The 20,533-nt window shown below is 55.0% G+C and overlaps 1 protein-coding gene across 1 annotated transcript in view; it reads right to left on the bottom strand.

Annotated features, from left to right (window-relative positions):
* LOC147118992 (uncharacterized) overlaps positions 1-19,151 on the bottom strand; it is a 32,159-nt gene extending 13,008 nt beyond the window's left edge. The window contains exon 1 of the mRNA XM_085984737.1: positions 18,893-19,151. The gene's annotated coding sequence lies outside the window, so the exon portion shown is untranslated. The remainder of the gene's footprint in view (positions 1-18,892) is intronic.
* Positions 19,152-20,533: the final 1,382 nt, after the last annotated feature.

Below are 20,533 nucleotides of genomic sequence, written 5' to 3'. Positions count from 1 at the left end.
AGGGGGGTTGGAGAGTAGGGGTGAAAGAGGAGTTGGGGTGAGGGGGTTGGAGAGTAGGGGTGAAAGAGGAGTTGGGGTGAGGGGGGATGGAGAGTAGGGGTGAAAGAGGAGTTGGGGTGAGGTGGTTGGAGAGTAGGGGTGAAAGGAGTTGGGGTGAGAGGTTGGAGAGTAGGGGTGAAAGAGGAGTTGGGGTGAGGGGGTTGGAGAGTAGGGGTGAAAGAGGAGTTGGGGTGAGGGGTTGGAGAGTAGGGGTGAAAGAGGAGTTGGGGTGAGGGGTTGGAGAGTAGGGGTGAAAGAGGAGTTGGGGTGAGGGGGTTGGAGGGTAGGGGTGAAAGGGGAGTTGAGGTGAGGGGGGTTGGCGAGTAGGGGTGAAAGAGGAGTTGGGCTGAGGGGTTGGAGAGTAGGGGTGAAAGGGGAGTTGAGGTGAGGGGGGTTGGAGAGTAGCGGTGAAAGAGGAGTTGGGGTGAGGGGGGTTGGAGAGTAGGGGTGAAAGAGGAGTTGAGGTGAGGACGGTTGGAGAGTAGGGGTGAAAGAGGAGTTGGGGTGAGGGGGGATGGAGAGTAGGGGTGAAAGGAGTTGGGGTAAGGGGGTTGGAGAGTAGGGGTGAAAGAGGAGTTGGGGTGAGGGGGGATGGAGAGTAGGGGTGAAAGAGGAGTTGGGGTGAGGGTGGTTGGAGAGTAGGGGTGAAAGAGGAGTTGGGGTGAGGGGGGTTGGAGAGTAGGGGTGAAAGGGGAGTTGGGGTGAGGGGGGTTGGAGAGTAGGGGTGAAAGGAGTTGGGGTGAGGGGGTTGGAGAGTAGGGGTGAAAGAGGAGTTGGGGTGAGGGGGGTTGGAGAGTAGGGGTGAAAGAGGAGTTGGGGTGAGGGGATTTGGAGAGTAGGGGTGAAAGAGGAGTTGGGGTGTGGGGGGTTGGAGAGTAGTGGTGAAAGAGGAGTTGGGGTGAGGGGGGTTGGAGAGTAGGGGTGAAAGAGGAGTTGGGGTGAGGGGTTGGAGAGTAGGAGTGAAAGAGGAGTTGGGATGAGGGGGTTGGAGAGTAGGGGTGAAAGAGGAGTTGGGGTGAGGGGGTTGGAGAGTAGGGGTGAAAGAGGAGTTGGGGTGAGGGGGGTTGGAGAGTAGGGGTGAAAGAGGAGTTGGGGTGAGGGGGGTTGGAGAGTAGGGGTGAAAGAGGAGTTGGGGTGAGGGGGTTGGAGAGTAGGGGTGAAAGAGGAGTTGGGGTGAGGGGGGTTGGAGAGTAGGGGTGAAAGAGGAGTTGGGGTGAGGGGGTTGGAGAGTAGGGGTGAAAGAGGAGTTGGAGTGAGGGGGGTTGGAGAGTAGGGGTGAAAGGGGAGTTGGGGTTAGGGGGGTTGGAGAGTAGGGGTGAAAGAGGAGTTGGGGTGAGGGGGGTTGGAGAGTAGGGGTGAAAGAGGAGTTGGGGTGAGGGGGTTGGAGAGTAGGGGTGAAAGAGGAGTTGGGGTGAGGGGGGTTGGAGAGTAGGGGAGAAAGAGGAGTTGGGGTGAGGGGTTGGAGAGTAGGGGTGAAAGAGGAGTTGGGGTGAGGGGGTTGGAGAGTAGGGGTGAAAGAGGAGATGGGGTGAGGGGTTGGAGAGTAGGGGTGAAAGAGGAGTTGGGGTGAGCGGTTGGAGGGTAGGGGTGAAAGAGGAGTTGGGGTGAGGGGGTTAGAGAGTAGGGGTGAAAGAGGAGTTGGGGTGAGGGGGGTTGGAGAGTAGCGGTGAAAGAGGAGTTGGGGTGAGGGGGTTGGAGAGTAGGGGTGAAAGAGGAGTTGGGGTGAGGGGTTGGAGAGTAGGGGTGAAAGAGGAGTTGGGGTGAGGGGGTTGGAGAGTAGGGGTGAAAGAGGAGTTGGGGTGAGTGGGGTTGGAGAGTAGGAGTGAAGGAGGAGTTGGGGTGAGGGGGGTTGGAGAGTAGGGGTGAAAGAGGAGTTGGGGTGAGGGGGGTTGGAGAGTAGGAGTGAAAGAGGAGTTGGGGTGAGGGGGGTTGGAGAGTAGGGGTGAAAGCGGAGTTGGGGTGAGGGGGTTGGAGAGTAGGGGTGAAAGAGGAGTTGGGGTGAGGGGGGTTGGAGAGTACGGGTGAAAGAGGAGTTGGGGTGAGGGGGGTTGGAGAGTGGGGGTGAAAGAGGAGTTGGGGTGAGGGGGTTGGAGAGTTGGGGTGAAAGAGGAGTTGGGGTGAGGGGGGTTGGAGAGTAGGGGTGAAAGAGAAGTTGGGGTGAGGGGGGTTGGAGAGTAGGGGTGAAAGAGGAGTTGGGGTGAGGGGGTTGGAGAGTGGGGGTGAAAGAGGAGTTGGGGTGAGGGGGCTGGAGAGTAGGAGTGAGAGAGGAGTTGGGGTGAGGGCGGTTGGAGAGTAGGGGTGAAAGAGGAGTTGGGGTGAGGGGGGGTTGGAGAGTAGGGGTGAAAGAGGAGTTGGGGTGAGGGGGTTGGAGAGTAGGGGTGAAAGAGGAGTTGGGGTGAGGGGGATGGAGAGTAGGGGTGAAAGAGGAGTTGGGGTGAGGGGGGTTGGAGAGTAGGGGTGAAGGAGGAGTTGGGGTGAGGGGGGTTGGAGAGTAGGGGTGAAAGTGGAGTTGGGGTGAGGGGTTGGAGAGTAGGGGTGAAAGAGGAGTTGGGGTGAGGGGGGTCGGAGAGTAGGGGTGAAAGAGGAGTTGGGGTGAGGGGGTTGGAGAGTAGGGGTGAAAGAGGAGTTGGGGTGAGGGGGGTTGGAGAGTAGGGGTGAAAGAGGAGTTGGGGTGAGAGGGGTTGGAGAGTTGGGGTGAAAGTGGAGTTGGGGTGAGGGGGGTTGGAGAGTAGGGGTGAAAGAGGAGTTGGGGTGAGGGGGGTTGGAGAGTAGGGGTGAAAGAGGAGTTGGGGTGAGGACATAAAAAACCTGCAAGGGGACATAGACAGGCTAAGTAAGTGGGCAGAGATTTGGCAGATGGAATACAATACTGGAAAGTGTGAGGTTATGCAGTTTGGCAGGAAAAATCGTAGAGCAAGTTATTATCTTAATGGCAAGAAACTGGAAAGTACTGAAGTACAAAGGGATCTGGGGGTCCTGGTGCACGAAACTCAAAAGGTTAGTATGCAGGTGCAGCAAGTGATTAAGAAGGCCAATGGAATGTTGGCTTTCATTGCTAGGGGGATAGAATATAAAAATAGGGAGGTATTGCTTCAGTTGTACAAGGTATTGGTGAGACCGCACCTGGAATACTGCATACAGTTTTGGTGTCAAAACTTAAGAAAAGACATACTTGCCCTCGAGTCAGTACAAAGAAGGTTCACTCGGTTAATCCCGGGGATGAGGGGATGGATATATGAGGAGAGGTTGAGTAGATTGGGACTCTACTCATTGGAGTTCAGAAGAATGAGAGCCGATCTTATTGAAACATATAAGATTGTGAAAGGGTTGGATCGGGTGGATGCGGGGAGGATGTTCCCGATGATGGGTGAAACTAGAACTAGGGGGCATAGTCTTAGAATAAGGGGCTGCTCTTTCAAAACTGAGAGGAGGAGGAACTACTTCACTCAGAGGGTGGTAGGTCCATGGAATATGCTGCCCCAAAAGGCTGTAGAAGCTACATCATTACATAAATTTAAAACAGAAATAGACAGTTTCCAAGAAGTAAAGGGAATTAAGGGTTACGGGGAGCGGGCAGGAATTTGGACATGAGTCTAGGTTCGGATCGGTCATGGCCCTGTGGGTAGCGGAGCGGGCCCAGGGGCCGTGTAGACTGATCCTGCTCCTATTTCGTGTGTCTAATTCTGTTAGATTCAGGAGATGGTTCAGTGATAATAGATTGGCGGTTAGGATCAGATCAGCCATGATCTTATTGAATGGCGGAGCAGGCTCGAGGGGCCAATTGGCCTACTCCTGCTCCTATTTCTTATGTTCTTATGAAGGTGCAGACTCTGGCTGGGTTCAGTTCTACACTCACTGGTTCCCCTCCCTCTCCTCCCCTGAAGGTGCTGACTCAGGCTGGGTTCAGTTCTACACTCACTGGTTCCTCTCCCTCTCCTCCCCTGAAGGTGCTGACTCTGGCTGGGTTCAGTTCAACACTCACTGGTTCCCCTCCATCCCCTCCCCTGAAGGTGCTGACTCTGGCTGGGTTCAGTTCTACACTCACTGGTTCCCCTCCCTCTCCTCCCCTGACGGTGCTGACTCTGGCTGGGTTCAGTTCTACATTCGCTGCTTCCCCTCTCTCTCCGCCCCAGAAGGTGCTGACTCTGGCTGGGTTCAGTTCGACACTCATTGGTTCCCCTCCATCTCCTCCCCTGAAAGTGCGGACTCTGGCTGGGTTCAGTTCTACACTCACTGGTTCCCCTCCCTCTCCTCCCCTGAAGGTGCTGACTCAGGCTGGGTTCAGTTCTACACTCACTGGTTCCTCTCCCTCTCCTCCCCTGAAGGTGCTGACTCTGGCTGGGTTCAGTTCTGCACTCACTGGTTCCACTCCCTCTCCTCCCCTGAAGGTGCTGACTCTACTGGGTTCTGTTCTGCACTCACTGGTTCACCTCCCTCTCCTCCCCTGAAGGTGCTGACTCTCCTGGGTTCAGTTCTACACTCACTGGTTCCTCTCCCTCTCCTCCCCTGAAGGTGCTGACTCTGGCTAGGGTTCAGTTCGACACTCACTGGTTCCCCTCCCTCTCCTCCCCTGAAGGTGCTGACTCTGGCTGTGTTCAGTTCTGCACTCACTGGTTCCCCTCCCTCTCCTCCCCTGAAGGTGCTGACTCTAGCTGGGTTCAGTTCTACACTCACTGGTTCCGCTCGCTCTCCTCCCCTGTAGCTGCTGACTCTAGCTGGGTTCAGTTCTACACTCACTGGTTCCTCTGCCTCTCCTCCCCTGAAGGTGCTGACTCTGGCTGGGTTCAGTTCTACACTCACTGGTTCCCCCTCCCTCTCCTCTCCTGATGTTGCTGACTATACTGGGTTCAGATCTACGCTGACTGGTTCCCCTCCCTCTCCTCCCCTGAAGGTGCTGACTCTGGCTGGGTTCAGTTCTACGCTCACTGCTTCCCCTCCCTCTCCTCTCCTGATGTTGCTGACTATACTGGGTTCAGATCTACACTCACTGGGTCCCCTCCCTCTCCTCCCCTGAAGGTGCTGACTCTGGCTGGGTTCAGTTCTACGCTCACTGCTTCCCCTCCCTCTCCTGCCCTGAAGGTGCGGACTCTGGCTGGATTCAGTTCTACACTCACTGGTTCTCCTCCCTCTCCTCTCCTTAGGGTGCTGACTCTGGCTGGGTACAGTTCGACACTCACTGGTTCCCCTCCCTCTCCTCCGCTAAAGGTGCTGACTCAGGCTGGGCTCACTTCTACACTCACCAGTTCCCCTCCCTCTCCTCCCCTGATGTTGCTGACTCCACTGGGTTCAGATCTACACTCACTGGGTCCCCTCCATCCCCTCCCCTGAAGGTGCAGACTCTGGCTGGGTTCAGTTCAACACTCACTAGTTTTCCTCCCTCTCCTCTCCTGAAGGTGCTGACTCTGGCTGGGTTCAGTTCTGCACTCACTGGTTTCCACCCCCCCGCCTCTCCTCCCCTGAAGGTGCTGACTCTGGCTGGGTTCAGTTCTGCACTCACTGGTGACCCTGCATCCCCTCCCCTGAAGGTGCTGACTCTGGCTGGGTTCAGTTCTACACTCGCAGGTTCCCCTCCCTCTTCTCCCCTGAAGGTGCTGACTCTGGCTGGGTTCAGTTCTACACTCACTGGTTCCCCTCCCTCTCCTCCCCTGAAGATGCTGACTCTGGCTGGGTTCAGTTCTACACTCACTGGGTCCCCTCCATCCCCTCCCCTGAATGTGCTGACTCTGGCTGGGTTCAGTTCTACACTCACTCGTTCCCCTCCCTCTCCTCCCCTGAAGGTGCTGACTCTGGCTGGGTTCAGTTCTACGCTCACTGCTTCCCCTCCCTCTCCTGCCCTGAAGGTGCGGACTCTGGCTGGGTTCAGTTCTACATTCACTGGTTCTCCTCCCTCTCCTCTCCTGAAGGTGCTGACTCTGGCTGGGTTCAGGTCTGCACTCACTGGTTCTCCTCCCTCTCCTCTCCTGAAGGTGCTGACTCTGGCTGGGTTCAGGTCTACATTCACTGGTTCCCCTCCCTCTCCTCCCCTGAAGGTGCAGACTCTGGCTGGGTTCAGTTCTACACTCACTGGTTCCCCTCCCTCTCCTCTCCTTAGGGTGCTGACTCTGGCTGGGTTCAGTTCTACACTCACTGGTTCCTCTCCCTCTCCTCCCCTGAAGGTGCTGACTCTGGCTGGGTTCAGTTCTACACTCACTGGTTCCCCTCCCTCTCCTCCCCTGAAGGAGCTGACTCTGGCTGGGTTCAGTTCTACACTCACTGGTTCCCCTCCGTCTCCTCCCCTGAAGGTGCTGACTCTGGCTGGGTTCAGTTCTACACTCACTGGTTCCCCTCCCTCTCCTCCCCTGACGGAGCTGACTCTGGCTGGGTTCAGTTCTACACTCACTGGTTCCCCTCCGTCTCCTCCCCTGAAGGTGCTGACTCTGGCTGGGTTCAGTTCTACACTCACTGGTTCCCGTCCCTCTCCTCCCCTGAAGCTGCTGACGCTGGCTGGGTTCAGTTCTACACTCACTGGTTCTCCTCCCCGGAAGGTGCTGACTCTGGCTGGGTTCAGTTCTACACTCGCTGGTTCCCCTCTCTCTCCTCCCCGGAAGCTGCTGACTCTGGCTGGGTTCAGTTCTACACTCACTGGTTCCGCTCGCTCTCCTCCCCTGTAGCTGCTGACTCTAGCTGGGTTCAGTTCTACACTCACTGGTTCCTCTGCCTCTCCTCCCCTGAAGGTGCTGACTCTGGCTGGGTTCAGTTCAACACTCACTGGTTCCCCTCCCTCTCCTCCACTGAAGATGCTGACTCTGGCTGGGTTCAGTTCTACACTCACTGGTTCCCCCTCCCTCTCCTCCCCTGAAGGTGCTGACTCTGGCTGGGTTCAGTTCTACGCTCACTGCTTCCCCTCCCTCTCCTGCCCTGAAGGTGCAGACTCTGGCTGGATTCAGTTCTACACTCACTGGTTCTCCTCCCTCTCCTCTCCTTAGGGTGCTGACTCTGGCTGGGTACAGTTCGACACTCACTGGTTCCCCTCCCTCTCCTCCGCTAAAGGTGCTGACTCTGGCTGGGCTCACTTCTACACTCACCAGTTCCCCTCCCTCTCCTCCCCTGATGTTGCTGACTCCACTGGGTTCAGATCTACACTCACTGGGTCCCCTCCATCCCCTCCCCTGAAGGTGCAGACTCTGGCTGGGTTCAGTTCAACACTCACTAGTTTTCCTCCCTCTCCTCTCCTGAAGGTGCTGTCTCTGGCTGGGTTCAGTTCTGCACTCACTGGTTTCCACCCCCCCGCCTCTCCTCCCCTGAAGGTGCTGACTCTACTGGGTTCTGTTCTGCACTCACTGGCTCACCTCCCTCTCCTCCCCTGAAGGTGCTGACTCTGGCTGGGTTCAGTTCTACACTCACTGGTTACCCTGCATCCCCTCCCCTGAAGGTGCTGACTCTGGCTGGGTTCAGTTCTACACTCGCAGGTTCCCCTCCCTCTTCTCCCCTGAAGGTGCTGACTCTGGCTGGGATCAGTTCTACACTCACTGGGTCCCCTCCATCCCCTCCCCTGAATGTGCTGACTCTGGCTGGGTTCAGTTCTACACTCACTCGTTCCCCTCCCTCTCCTCCCCTGAAGGTGCTGACTCTGGCTGGGTTCAGTTCTACGCTCACTGCTTCCCCTCCCTCTCCTGCCCTGAAGGTGCGGACTCCGGCTGGATTCAGTTCTGCACTCACTGGTTCTCCTCCCTCTCCTCTCCTGAAGGTGCTGACTCTGGCTGGGTTCAGGTCTACATTCACTGGTTCCCCTCCCTCTCCTCCCCTGAAGGTGCAGACTCTGGCTGGGTTCAGTTCTACACTCACTGGTTCCCCTCCCTCTCCTCTCCTTAGGGTGCTGACTCTGGCTGGGTTCAGTTCTACACTCACTGGTTCCTCTCCCTCTCCTCCCCTGAAGGTGCTGACTCTGGCTGGGTTCAGTTCTACACTCACTGGTTCCCCTCCCTCTCCTCCCCTGAAGGAGCTGACTCTGGCTGGGTTCAGTTCTACACTCACTGGTTCCCCTCCGTCTCCTCCCCTGAAGGTGCTGACTCTGGCTGGGTTCAGTTCTACACTCACTGGTTCCCCTCCCTCTCCTCTCCTGATGTTGCTGACTATACTGGGTTCAGATCTACACTCACTGGGTCCCCTCCATCCCCTCCCCTGAATGTGCTGACTCTGGCTGGGTTCAGTTCTACACTCACTGGTTCCCGTCCCTCTCCTCCCCTGAAGCTGCTGACGCTGGCTGGGTTCAGTTCTACACTCACTGGTTCTCCTCCCCGGAAGGTGCTGACTCTGGCTGGGTTCAGTTCTACACTCACTGGTTCCCCTCCCTCTCCTCCCCTGAAGGTGCTGACTCTGGCTGGGTTGAGTTCTACACTCACTGGTTCCCCTCCCTCTCCTCCCCTGAAGGTGCTGACTCTGGCTGGGTTCAGTTCTACACTCACTGGTTACCCTCCATCCCCTCCCCTGAAGGTGCTGACTCTGGCTGGGTTCAGTTCTACACTCGCTGGTTCCCCTCCCTCTCCTCCCCGGAAGCTGCTGACTCTGGCTGGGTTCAGTTCTACACTCACTGGTTCCCCTCCCTCTCCTCCCCTGAAGGTGCTGACTCTGGCTGGGTTCAGTTCGACACTCACTGGTTCCTTTCCCTCTCCTCTCCTGAAGGTGCTGACTCTGGCTGTGTTCAGTTCTACACTCACTGGTTCCCCTCCCTCTCCTCCCCTGAAGGTGCTGACTCTGTCTGGGTTCAGTTCGACATTCACTGGTTCCCCTCCCCTGAAGGTGCTGACTCTGGCTGGGTTCAGTTCTACGCTGACTGGTTCCCCTCCCTCTCCTCCCCTGAAGGTGCTGACTCTGGCTGGGTTCAGTTCTACACCCACTGGATCCCTTCCCTCTCTTCCCCTGAAGGTGCTGACTCTGGCTGGCTTCAGTTCTACGTTCACTGGTTCCCCACCCTCAACTCCCCTGAAGGTGCTGACTCTGGCTGGGTTCAGTTGTACACTCACTGGGTCCCCAACATCTCCTCCCCTGAAGGTGCTGGCTCTACTGGGTTCAGGTCTACATTCACTGGTTCCCCTCCATCCCCTCCCCTGAAGATGCTGACTCTACTGGGTTCAGTTCTACATTCACTGGTTTCCCTCCCCTGAAGGTGCTGACTGTGGCTGTGTTCAGTTCTACACTCACTGGTTCCCCTCCATCCCCTCCCCTGAAGGTGCTGACTCTGGCTGGGTCCAGTTCTGCACTCACTGGATCCCCTCCCTCTCCTCCCCTGAATGTGCTTACTCTGGCTAGGTTCAGTTCTACACTCACTAGTTCCCCTCCCTCTCCTCCCCTGAAGGTGCTGACGCTGGCTGGGTTCAGTTCGACACTCACTGGTTCCTCTCCCTCTCCTCCCCTGAAGGTGCTAGCTCTGGCTGGGGTTAGTTCTGCACTCACTGGTTCCTCTCCCTCTCCTCCCCCGAAGGTGCTGACTCTGGCTGGGTTCAGTTCTACGCTCACTGCTTCCCCTCCCTCTCCTGCCCTGAAGGTGCTGACTCTGGCTGGATTCAGTTCTACACTCACTGGTTCTCCTCCCTCTCCTCTCCTGAAGGTGCTGACTCTGGCTGGGTTCAGGTCTACATTCACTGGTTCCCCTCCCTCTCCTCCCCTGAAGGTGCTGACTCTGGCTGGGTTCAGTTCTACACTCGCTGGTTCCCCTCCCTCTCCTCTCCTTAGGGTGCTCACTCTGGCTGGGTACAGTTCCACACTAACTGGTTCCCCTCCCTCTCCTCCCCTGAAGGTGCTGACTCTGGCTGGGTTCAGTTCTACACTCACTGGTTCCTCTCCCTCTCCTCTCCTGAATGTGCTGACTCTGGCTGGGTTAAGTTCTACAATCACTGGTTCCCCTCCCTCTCCTCCCCTGAAGCTGCTGACGCTGGCTGGGTTCAGTTCGACACACACTGGTTCTCCTCCCTCTCCTCCCCGGAAGGTGCTGACTCTGGCTGGGTTCAGTTCTACACTCACTGGTTCCCCCCCGGCCCCCCTCGCCTCCCCTGAAGGTGCTGACTCTACTGGGTTCCGTTCTGCACTCACTGGCTCACCTCCCTCTCCTCCCCTGAAGGTACTGACTCTGGCTGGGTTCAGTTCTACACTCACTGGTTCCTCTCCCTCTCCTCCCCGGAAGCTGCTGACTCTGGCTGGATTCAGTTCTGCACTCACTGGTTCCCCTCTCTCTCCTCCCCTGAAGGTGCTGTCTCTGGCTGGGTTCAGTTCTACACTCACTGGTTCCTCTCCCTCTCCTCTCCTCCCCTGAAGATGCTGACTCTGGCTGGGTTCAGTTCTGCACTCACTGGATCCCCTCTCTCTCCTCACCTGAAGGTGCTGACTCTGGCTGGGTTCAGTTCTGCACTCACTGGATCCCCTCTCTCTCCTCCCCTGAAGATGCTGACTCTGGCTGGGTTCAGTTCTACACTCACTGGTTCCTTTCCCTCTCCTCTCCTGAAGGTGCTGACTCTGGCTGTGTTCAGTTCTGCACTCACTGGTTCCCCTCCCTCTCCTCCCCTGAAGGTGCTGACTCTGGCTGGATTCAGTTCTGCACTCACTGGTTCCCCTCTCCTCTCCTCCCCTGAAGATGCTGACTCTGGCTGGGTTCAGTTCTGCACTCACTGGATCCCCTCTCTCTCCTCCCCTGAAGATGCTGACTCTGGCTGGGTTCAGTTCTACACTCACTGGTTCCTTTCCCTCTCCTCTCCTGAAGGTGCTGACTCTGGCTGTGTTCAGTTCTACACTCACTGGTTCCCCTCCCTCTCTTCCCCTGAAGGTGCTGACTCTGTCTGGGTTCAGTTCTACATTCACTGGTTCCCCGCCCTCTCCTCCCCTAAAGGTGCTGACTCTGGCTGGGTTCAGTTCTACACTCACTGGTTCCGCTGCCTCTCCTCCCCTGAAGCTGCTGACTCTGGCTGGGTTCAGTTCTTCACTCACTGGTTCCCCTCCCTCTCCTCCCCTGAAGGTGCTGACTCTGGCTGGGTTCAGTTCCACACTCACTGGTTCCCCTCCCTCTCCTCCCCTGAAGGTGCTGACTCTGGCTGGCTTCAGTTCTACGTTCACTGGTTCCCCACCCTCAACTCCCCTGAAGGTGCTGACTCTGGCTGGGTTCAGTTGTACACTCACTGGGTCCCCAACATCTCCTCCCCTGAAGGTGCTGACTCTGGCTGGGTTCAGTTCTACATTCACTGGTTCCCCTCCATCCCCTCCCCTGAAGATGCTGACTCTACTGGGTTCAGGTCTACATTCACTGGTTCCCCTCCATCCCCTCCCCTGAAGATGCTGACTCTACTGGGTTCAGTTCTACATTCACTGGTTTCCCTCCCCTGAAGGTGCTGACTCTGGCTGTGTTCAGTTCTACACTCACTGGTTCCCCTCCATCCCCTCCCCTGAAGGTGCTGACTCTGGCTGGGTTCAGTTCTGCACTCACTGGATCCCCTCCCTCTCCTCCCCTGAAGGTGCTGACTCTGGCTGGGTTCAGTTCTGCACTCACTGGATCCCCTCCCTCTCCTCCCCTGAAGGTGCTGACTCTGGCTAGGTTCAGTTCGACACTCACTAGTTCCCCTCCCTCTCCTCCCCTGAAGGTGCTGATTCTGGCTGGGTTCAGTTCTACACTCACTGGTTCCCCTCCCTCTCCTCCCCTGAAGGTGCTAGCTCTGGCTGGGGTTAGTTCTGCACTCACTGGTTCCTCTCCCTCTCCTCCCCCGAAGGTGCTGACTCTAGCTGGGTTCAGTTCTACACTCAAGGGTTCCCCTCCCTCTCCTGCCCTGAAGGTGCTGACTTTGGCTGGGTTCAGTTCTGCACTCACTGGATCCCCTCCCTCTCCTCCCGTGAAGGTGCTGACTCTGTCTGGGTTCAGTTCTACATTCACTGGTTCCCCTCCATCCCCTCCCCTGAAGGTGCTGACTCTGGCTGGGTTCAGTTCTACACTCACTGGTTCCCCTCCCTCTCCTCCCCTGAAGGTGCTGACTCTGTCTGGGTTCAATTCTACATTCACTGGTTCCCCTCCCCTGAAGGTGCTGACTCTGGCTGGGTTCAGTTCTACACTCACTGGTTCCCCTCCCTCTCCTCCCCGAAAGGTGCTGACTCTGTCTGGGTTCAGTTCTACACTCACTGGTTCCCCTCCCTCTCCTCCCCTGAAGGTGCTGACTCTGGCTGGGTTCAGTTCTACGCTGACTGGTTCCCCTCCCTCTTCTCCCCTGAAGGTGCTGACTCTGGCTGGGTTCAGTTCTACGCTGACTGGTTCCCCTCCCTCTTCTCCCCTGAAAGTGCTGACTCTGGCTGGGTTCAGTTGTACACTCACTGGGTCCCCAACATCTCCTCCCCTGAAGGTGCTGGCTCTACTGGGTTCAGGTCTACATTCACTGGTTCCCCTCCATCCCCTCCCCTGAAGGTGCTGACTCTGGCTGGGTTCAGTTCTACACTCACTGGTTCCCCTCCCTCTCCTCCCCTGAAGGTGCTGACTCTGGCTGGGTTCAGTTCTACATTCACTGGTTCCTCTCCCTCTCCTCCCCTGAAGGTGCTGACACTGGCTGGGTTCAGTTCTACACTCACTCGTTCCCCTCCCTCTCCTCCCCTGAAGGTGCTGACTCTGGCTGGGTTCAGTTCTACGCTCACTGCTTCCCCTCCCTCTCCTGCCCTGAAGGTGCGGACTCTGGCTGGGTTCAGTTCTACACTCACTGGTTCTCCGCCCTCTCCTCTCCTGAAGGTGCTGACTCTGGCTGGGTTCAGGTCTACACTCACTGGTTCCCCTCCCTCTCCTCCCCTGAAGGTGCTGACTCTGGCTGGGTTCAGTTCTAAACTCACTGGATCCCCTCCCTCTCCTCTCCTGAATGTGCTGACTCTGGCTGGGTTAAGTTCTACACTCACTGGTTCCCTCCCTCTCCTCCCCTGAAGCTGCTGACGCTGGCTGGGTTCAGTTCTACACTCACTGGTTCTCCTCCCTCTCCTCCCCGGAAGGTGCTGACTCTGGCTGGGTTCAGTTCTACACTCACTGGTTCCCCTCTCTCTCCTCCCCTGAAGGTGCTGACTCTGGCTGGGTTCAGTTCTGCACTCACTGGTTCCCCTCCCTCTCCTCCCCTGAAGCTGCTGACTCTGGCTGGGTTGAGTTCTACACTCACTGGTTCTCCTCCCTCTCCTCCCCGGAAGGTGCTGACTCTGGCTGGGTTCAGTTCTACACTCACTGGTTCCCCTCTCTCTCCTCCCCTGAAGGTGCTGACTCTGGCTGGGTTCAGTTCTACACTCACTGGTTCCCCTCTCTCTCCTCCCGAAGGAGCTGACTCTGGCTGGGTTCAGTTCTACACTCACTGGTTACCCTCCATCCCCTCCCCTGAAGGTGCTGACTCTGGCTGGGTTCAGTTCTACACTCGCTGGTTCCCCTCCCTCTCCTCCCCTGAAGGTGCTGACTCTGGCTGGATTCAGTTCTACACTCACTGGTTCCTCTCCCTCTCCTCTCCTCCCCTGAAGATGCTGACTCTGGCTGGGTTCAGTTCTGCACTCACTGGATCCCCTCTCTCTCCTCCCCTGAAGGTGCTGACTCTGGCTGGGTTCAGTTCTACACTCACTGGTTCCCCTCCATCCCCTCCCCTGAAGGTGCTGACTCTGGCTGGGTTCAGTTCTGCACTCACTGGATCCCCTCTCTCTCCTCCCCTGAAGGTGCTGACTCTGGCTAGGTTCAGTTCTACACTCACTAGTTCCCCTCCCTCTCCTCCCCTGAAGGTGCTGATTCTGGCTGGGTTCAGTTCTACACTCACTGGTTCCTCTCCCTCTCCTCCCCCGAAGGTGCTGACTCTGGCTGGGTTCAGTTCTGCACTCACTGGTTCCCCTCCCTCTCCTGCCCTGAAGATGCTGACTCGAGCTGGGTTCAGTTCTACACTCACGGGTTCCCCTCCCTCTCCTGCCCTGAAGGTGCTGACTTTGGCTGGGTTCAGTTCTGCACTCACTGGATCCCCTCCCTCTCCTCCCCTGAAGGTGCTGACTCTGGCTGGGGTTAGTTTTACACTCACTGGTTCCTCTCCCTCTCCTCCCCTGAAGGTGCTGACTCTGGCTGGGTTCAGTTCTACACTCACTGGTTCCCCTCCCTCTCCTCCCGTGAAGGTGCTGACTCTGGCTGGGTTCAATTTTACACTCACTGGTTCCCCTCCCTCTCCTCCCTTGAAGCTGCTGACGCTGGCTGGGTTCAGTTCTGCGCTCACTGCTTCCCCTCCCTCTCCTCTCCTGATGTTGCTGACTATACTGGGTTCAGATCTACACTCACTGGGTCCCCTCCCTCTCCTCTCCTTAGGGTGCTGACTCTGGCTGGGTACAGTTCTACACTCACTGGTTCCGCTCCCTCTGCCCCCCTGAAGGTGCTGACTCTGGCTGGGTTCAGTTCTACACTCACTGGTTCCTCTCCCTCTCCTCCCCTGAAGGTGCTGACTCTGGCTGGGTTCAGTTCTACACTCGCAGGTTCCCCTCCCTCTTCTCCCCTGAAGGTGCTGACTCTGGCTGGGATCAGTTCTGCACTCACTGGTTCCTCTCCCTCTCCTCCCCTGAAGATGCTGACTCTGGCTGGGTTCAGTTCTACACTCACTGGTTCCCCTCCCTCTCCTCCCCTGAAGGTGCTGACTCTGGCTGGGTTCAGTTCTACACTCACTCGTTCCCCTCCCTCTCCTCCCCTGAAGGTGCTGACTCTGGCTGGGTTCAGTTCTACGCTCACTGCTTCCCCTCCCTCTCCTGCCCTGAAGGTGCGGACTCTGGCTGGATTCAGTTCTACACTCACTGGTTCTCCTCCCTCTCCTCTCCTGAAGGTGCTGACTCTGGCTGGGTTCAGGTCTACATTCACTGGTTCCCCTCCCTCTCCTCCCCTGAAGGTGCTGACTCTGGCTGGGTTCAGTTCTACACTCACTGGTTCTCCTCCCTCTCCTCTCCTGAAGGTGCTGACTCTGGCTGGGTTCAGGTCTACATTCACTGGTTCCCCTCTCTCTCCTCCCCTGAAGGTGCTGACTCTGGCTGGGTTCAGTTCTACACTCACTGGTTCCGCTCCCTCTCCTCCCCTGAAGGTGCTGACTCTGGCTGGGTTCAGTTCTACACTCACTGGTTCCCCTCCCTCTCCTCTCCTTAGGGTGCTGACTCTGGCTGGGTTCAGTTCTACACTCACTGGTTCCCCTCCCTCTCCTCCCCTGAAGGTGCTGACTCTGGCTGGGTTCAGTTCTACACTCACTGGTTCCCCTCCCTCTCCTCCCCTGAAGGAGCTGACTCTGGCTGGGTTCAGTTCTAAACTCACTGGTTCCTTTCCCTCTCCTCTCCTGAATGTGCTGACTCTGGCTGGGTTCAGTTCTACACTCACTGGTTCCCCTCCCTCTCCTCTCCTTAGGGTGCTGACTCTGGCTGGGTTCAGTTCTACACTCACTGGTTCCCCTCCCTCTCCTCCCCTGAAGGTGCTGACTCTGGCTGGGTTCAGTTCTACACTCACTGGTTCCCCTCCCTCTCCTCCCCTGAAGGTGCTGACTCTGGCTGGGTTCAGTTCTAAACTCACTGGTTCCTTTCCCTCTCCTCTCCTGAATGTGCTGACTCTGGCTGGGTTAAGTTCTACACTCACTGGTTCCCCTCCCTCTCCTCCCCTGAAGCTGCTGACGCTGGCTGGGTTCAGTTCTACACTCACTGGTTCCCCCCCGCCCCCCCTCGCCTCCCCTGAAGGTGCTCACTCTGGCTGGGTTCAGTTCTGCACTCACTGGTTCCGCTCCCTCTCCTCCCCTGAAGGTGCTGACTCTGGCTGGGTTCGGTTCTACACTTGTACAAAAGTAAAATACTGCGGCTGCTGGAAATCTGAAATAAAACAGGTAATACTGGAAATACTCAGGGCAGCATCTGCGGAGAGAGAAACAGAGGTAACGTTTCACGTCAATGATGTTTCATCATAAGTGTAAAATTTTAGCAATGTAACAGGTTTTAAGATGGACCTCGTAGACGAGGGAAGGATGGAAATTGGAAGTAAAGTTGATGAAGTTTTCCAGTTCAGGATGAGAGCAGGAACCGACACCAATACAGTTATCAATGTACTGGAAAAAGAGGTGAGGGAGGGGACCTGACGAGGACTGGAACAAAGAGTGTTCCACATATCCCATGAAAAGGCAGGCATAGCTAGGACCCATGCGGGTTCCCATAGCAACGCCTTTATTTGGAGGAAGTGAGTGGAGTCAAAGGAGAAGTTGTTCAATGTGAGAACTGTTCGATCCGTGATTCTGAGAGTATGATGTTTTTCAATAACCACACGGATGCTGTAACTTAACAATCAACAGGTATTTACTGGAGTAGGGTAGTCTCAAGACTGGGGTACAGAGGCATGCTCAAGGCTTATATACAGGTGTGGTCACTACCGGTACTACAGTATACAGGAGCTGTAAAAGTAGTTCTCTCTTAAAGGTACATACACTACAAGAACAAGTTCAGCCAGGCGGAGGAGGGTGGTGGTGGATGGGGACTGGTTGGGCCTCTGTTCAAGGGAGAAGCGGAGGGCCCTCAGGCCATCCTGGTGGGGGATGGAGGTGTAGAGGGATTGGACGTCCATGGTGAAAAGGAGGAGGAGTGAAAGGGGCCAGGAAACTGGTAAATGTTAAAGTGGCGGAGGGCGCTTACACCCTGGTCCACTCTTCAATCATCTCCAACACAGGAGTTCCTCAGGGCAGTGTCCTATTCCCAGCCATCTTCAGCTGCTTTATCAATGGCCTTCCCTCCACTGTAGGCTCAGAAGTGGGGAAGTTTGCTGATGATTGCACACTGTTCAGTTCCATTTGCAACTCCTCAGATAATGAAGCAGTCCATGCCCGCATGCAGCAAGACCGGGACGACAATCAGGTTTGGGCTGATAAGTGGCAAGAAACATTCGCGCTACACAAGTGCCAGACAATGACTATCTCCAACAAGCGAGAATCTAACCACCACCCCTTGACATGCAACGGCATTACCTTCGCCGAATCCCCCACCATCAACATCCTGGGGGTCACCATTGACCAAAAACTTAACTGGACCAGCCACATAAATACTGTGGCAACAAGAGCAGGTCAGAGGCTGGGTATTCTGCAGCTAGTGTCTCACCTCCTGACTCCCCAAAGCCTTTCCAAGGCACAAGTCAGGAGTGTGATGGAATACTCTCCACTTGCCTGGATGAGTGCTGCTCCAACAACACTCAAGACGTTCGACACAATCCAGGACAAAGCAGCCCGCTTGATTGGCACCCCATCCACCACCTTAAACATTCACTCCCTCCACCACCGGCGTACCGTGGCTGCAGTGTGTACCATCTACAAGATGCACTGCAGCAACTCACCAAGACTTCTTCGGCAGCACCTCCCAAACCCGCGACTTCTACCACCTAGAAGGACAATCCTAAACTAGGGTCCTAAATCTAAACAAAGGAAACTACGAAGGTATGAGGGGTGAGTTGGCTATGATAGATTGGGGAGCTTCATTAAAAGGCATGACGGTGGATAGGCAATGGCTAACATTTAAGAAACAAATGCTTGAATTGCAACAGTTATACATTCCTTTCTGGCGCAAAAACACAAAAGGAAAACGGCCCAACCATAGCTAAATACAGAAATTAAGGACAGTATCAGATACAAAGAGGAGTCATATAAAGTTGCCAGAAAAAGTAGCAAGCCTGAGGATTGGGAGCAGTTTAGAGTTCAGCAAAAAAGGACCAAGATTTTGATTAAGAGGGGAGAAATAGAGTATGAGAGTAAACTTGCAAGGAACATAAAAGCGGACTGTAAAAGCTTCTACAAGTATGTAAAAAGGAAAGGATTAGTGAAGACAAATGTAGGTCCCTTACAGTCAGAAATGGGAGAATTTATAATGGGCAACAAGGAAATGGCAGAGCAATTAAACAAATACTTTGGTTCTGTCTTCACGGAAGAGGACACAAATAACTTCCCAGAAATGCTAGGAAACCAAGGGTCTAGTGAGCAGGAGGAATTAAAGGAAATTAGTATTAGTAAAAAAAATAGTGCAGGAGAAATTAGTGGGACTAAAAGCCGATAAATCCATAGGGCCTGACAGTCTGCATCCCAGAGTACTAAAAGAGGCAGCCATGGAAATAGTGGATGCAGGCTCGAAGGGCCGAATGGGCTACTCCTGCTCCTAGTTTTCTATGTTTCTAAAAGCAGCAGGCACAGGGGAACACCACCAGCTGCAAGTTCCCCTCCAAGTCACACACCATCCTGACTTGGAAATGTAACGCCATTCCTTCATAGTTGCTGGGTCAAAATCCTAGGGATGGGCAATAAACGCTGGCCTTGCTAGCGACAAGAACGAATAATAAAAAAACAACAGCCTTCCCATGCAAGCACAGCAGATCCAACACATTGGCTGTAAAGCATTTTGGCACCTCTGGTGCTCTTGAAAGGCGCTATATAAATGTAAGTCTTTCTTCTTTTCTCTCTCCATAGACGCTGCTTGACCTGCTGAGTATTTCCAGCATTTTGTTTTTATTTCAGATTTCCAGCATCCGCTGTATTTTGCTTTTGTGTTGAGATGGGGAGAAACCCTCTGCCTGCAGAGCGAGAATAAATGAGTCAATAATTTTCTCCCCTGGTCACTGGGACCCTGAAGCCCCGATCACAATGTTCCTTTACAAAGATGGCCGCGCAGACGCTCCATGAATCAAAATGGCGGCGCAGTGAAACTTCCAGTTTTCCTTTACAAATATGGCGACGTTAACTGGGGCCTGTTACCGGGAAAAAGCCCCGGATCTGCAAACGCGGAACCTACATGTCCTTATTCTTGCGGCCTACACCAGGTGCTTATGAAGCCCACCCCGCGGATCCATTACTCCCCTGCGACCACCACCTCTCACCTGCTGCGAAACTGTGTCTCCGGCCTGTGTCCGCTTCCAGCTCTCGCCCAACTCTCATCGAAGTCATACTGCGCATGCTCCAAACAATGTCCCGCACCGCGCCTGCGCTCTGGATTCCTGCAGTGTGAATAGGGCACATTCTGCCCCGCGGGGAATGTTGGGTAATAGAGCTGCCATTGAAAGCCCCAAACAGTGACTGGAGAATAATTTTCTGTGAACCGATTGAGATAAAATTAATAAATACTTCATACAGAAACCCAAGTGCACAGACCCTCTGCCATCGTTCAGTCGTGCAGAATCCAAGCTCAAGTCACATGTGAACTCACTGGTGTCTCAGCCTGCTGGGTGCATTTCTTCCCACACAAAATATTGAAACTGCCTCTCTCCAGTATGAATGCGCTGATCGTGCATCAGTTGCTTTCAACTTTGAAAGCTTTACTCACAGTAGGAGTATTTAAAGTAGCAGTTCTCAATGTGGACACTCTGGAGTATCAACAGTTGAGATAATGGAATGAATCCCTGCCCACATGTGAAGTTTCTAAACGGTCTCTCTTTGGTGTGTCTGTGTTGGTGTGTCAACGAGATCATGGCTGATCATCCAAACCCTAGCACCCGGTCCCTACACTGACAGCCATCCGACCCACGCCCGATCCCGTAACCCCACGTATTTAACCTGCCTAACACTAAGGGCCAATTTTTTATCATAGCCAATCAACCTACCCCGCACATCTTTGGATTGTGGGAGGAAACCGGAGCACCCGGAGGAAACCCACGCAAAGACGGGGAGAATGTGCAAACTCCGCACAGTCGCCCGAGGCCAGATTTGAACCCGGGTCCCTGGCGCTGTGAGGCAACAGTGCTAACCACTATGCCACCGTGATCGGTTGAATCCCTTTCCACATACAGAGCAGTGAATGTATTCACCACATTACAAACATGTGAGTGTGGTAGTAGGTGAGATGAGCGAGTGAATCTCTTTCCACGCTCAGCTGGATAACGGCCTCTCCCCGGTGTGACTATCCATGAGTTCCCACCTCAGACGGGCAACTGAATGCATTCCCACAGTCCCCACATTTACACTGTTGATTCAGGTGGGCGCACGAGTCTCACAGGCTGGACGATTGGTTGAAGGTGCGATCACACACAGAACATGTGTTCTGTTTCTCCCCACTGTGATTGCTGTTGTTTTCCTTCTATATCCAATTCCCGATGATATTCTGGTCCTGATGAATCTGGTGAATCTGTCAGATCTTGACGCAATGTTCGGTTTGAGTTTCCCATCTGCAGATCCTGTCCTGCAAATGGTGTTTACAATTGGATTGAAATTCAGAACAGACAAATCTAGTTTCTACGGAACATTATGACTCCTGTCCCTCCTAAGCTGTAAATTCCCCATTCTACACATTCTCTCTCCATCCTCACTGTCTGAAAACAATGTTCATAACACCGTCTGGGACTTTGTTTTTCCCCTTCTCTCCAGAAGTTGCTGAATCTGGCTGGGTGCAAGTCCACAGACATTAGTTAACCTCTGGTGCCTCACCATCATCCGGCACAGTGAGTGTCAGCAGGATTTCCACTGTGATCGGCATCACAGCCGAGTCCAATCCTGCCCTCAATTGACATCCATACACTTCCCAGCTG

This window comes from Somniosus microcephalus, chromosome 4 (assembly GCF_052327205.1).
Source record: "Somniosus microcephalus isolate GS21.2 chromosome 4, FLI_Smic_1.0, whole genome shotgun sequence".
NCBI classification, from domain to species: domain Eukaryota; kingdom Metazoa; phylum Chordata; class Chondrichthyes; order Squaliformes; family Somniosidae; genus Somniosus; species Somniosus microcephalus.
The sequence above is the reverse complement of the archived record's forward strand: the minus strand, read 5'-3'. Positions and strand labels throughout refer to the sequence as shown.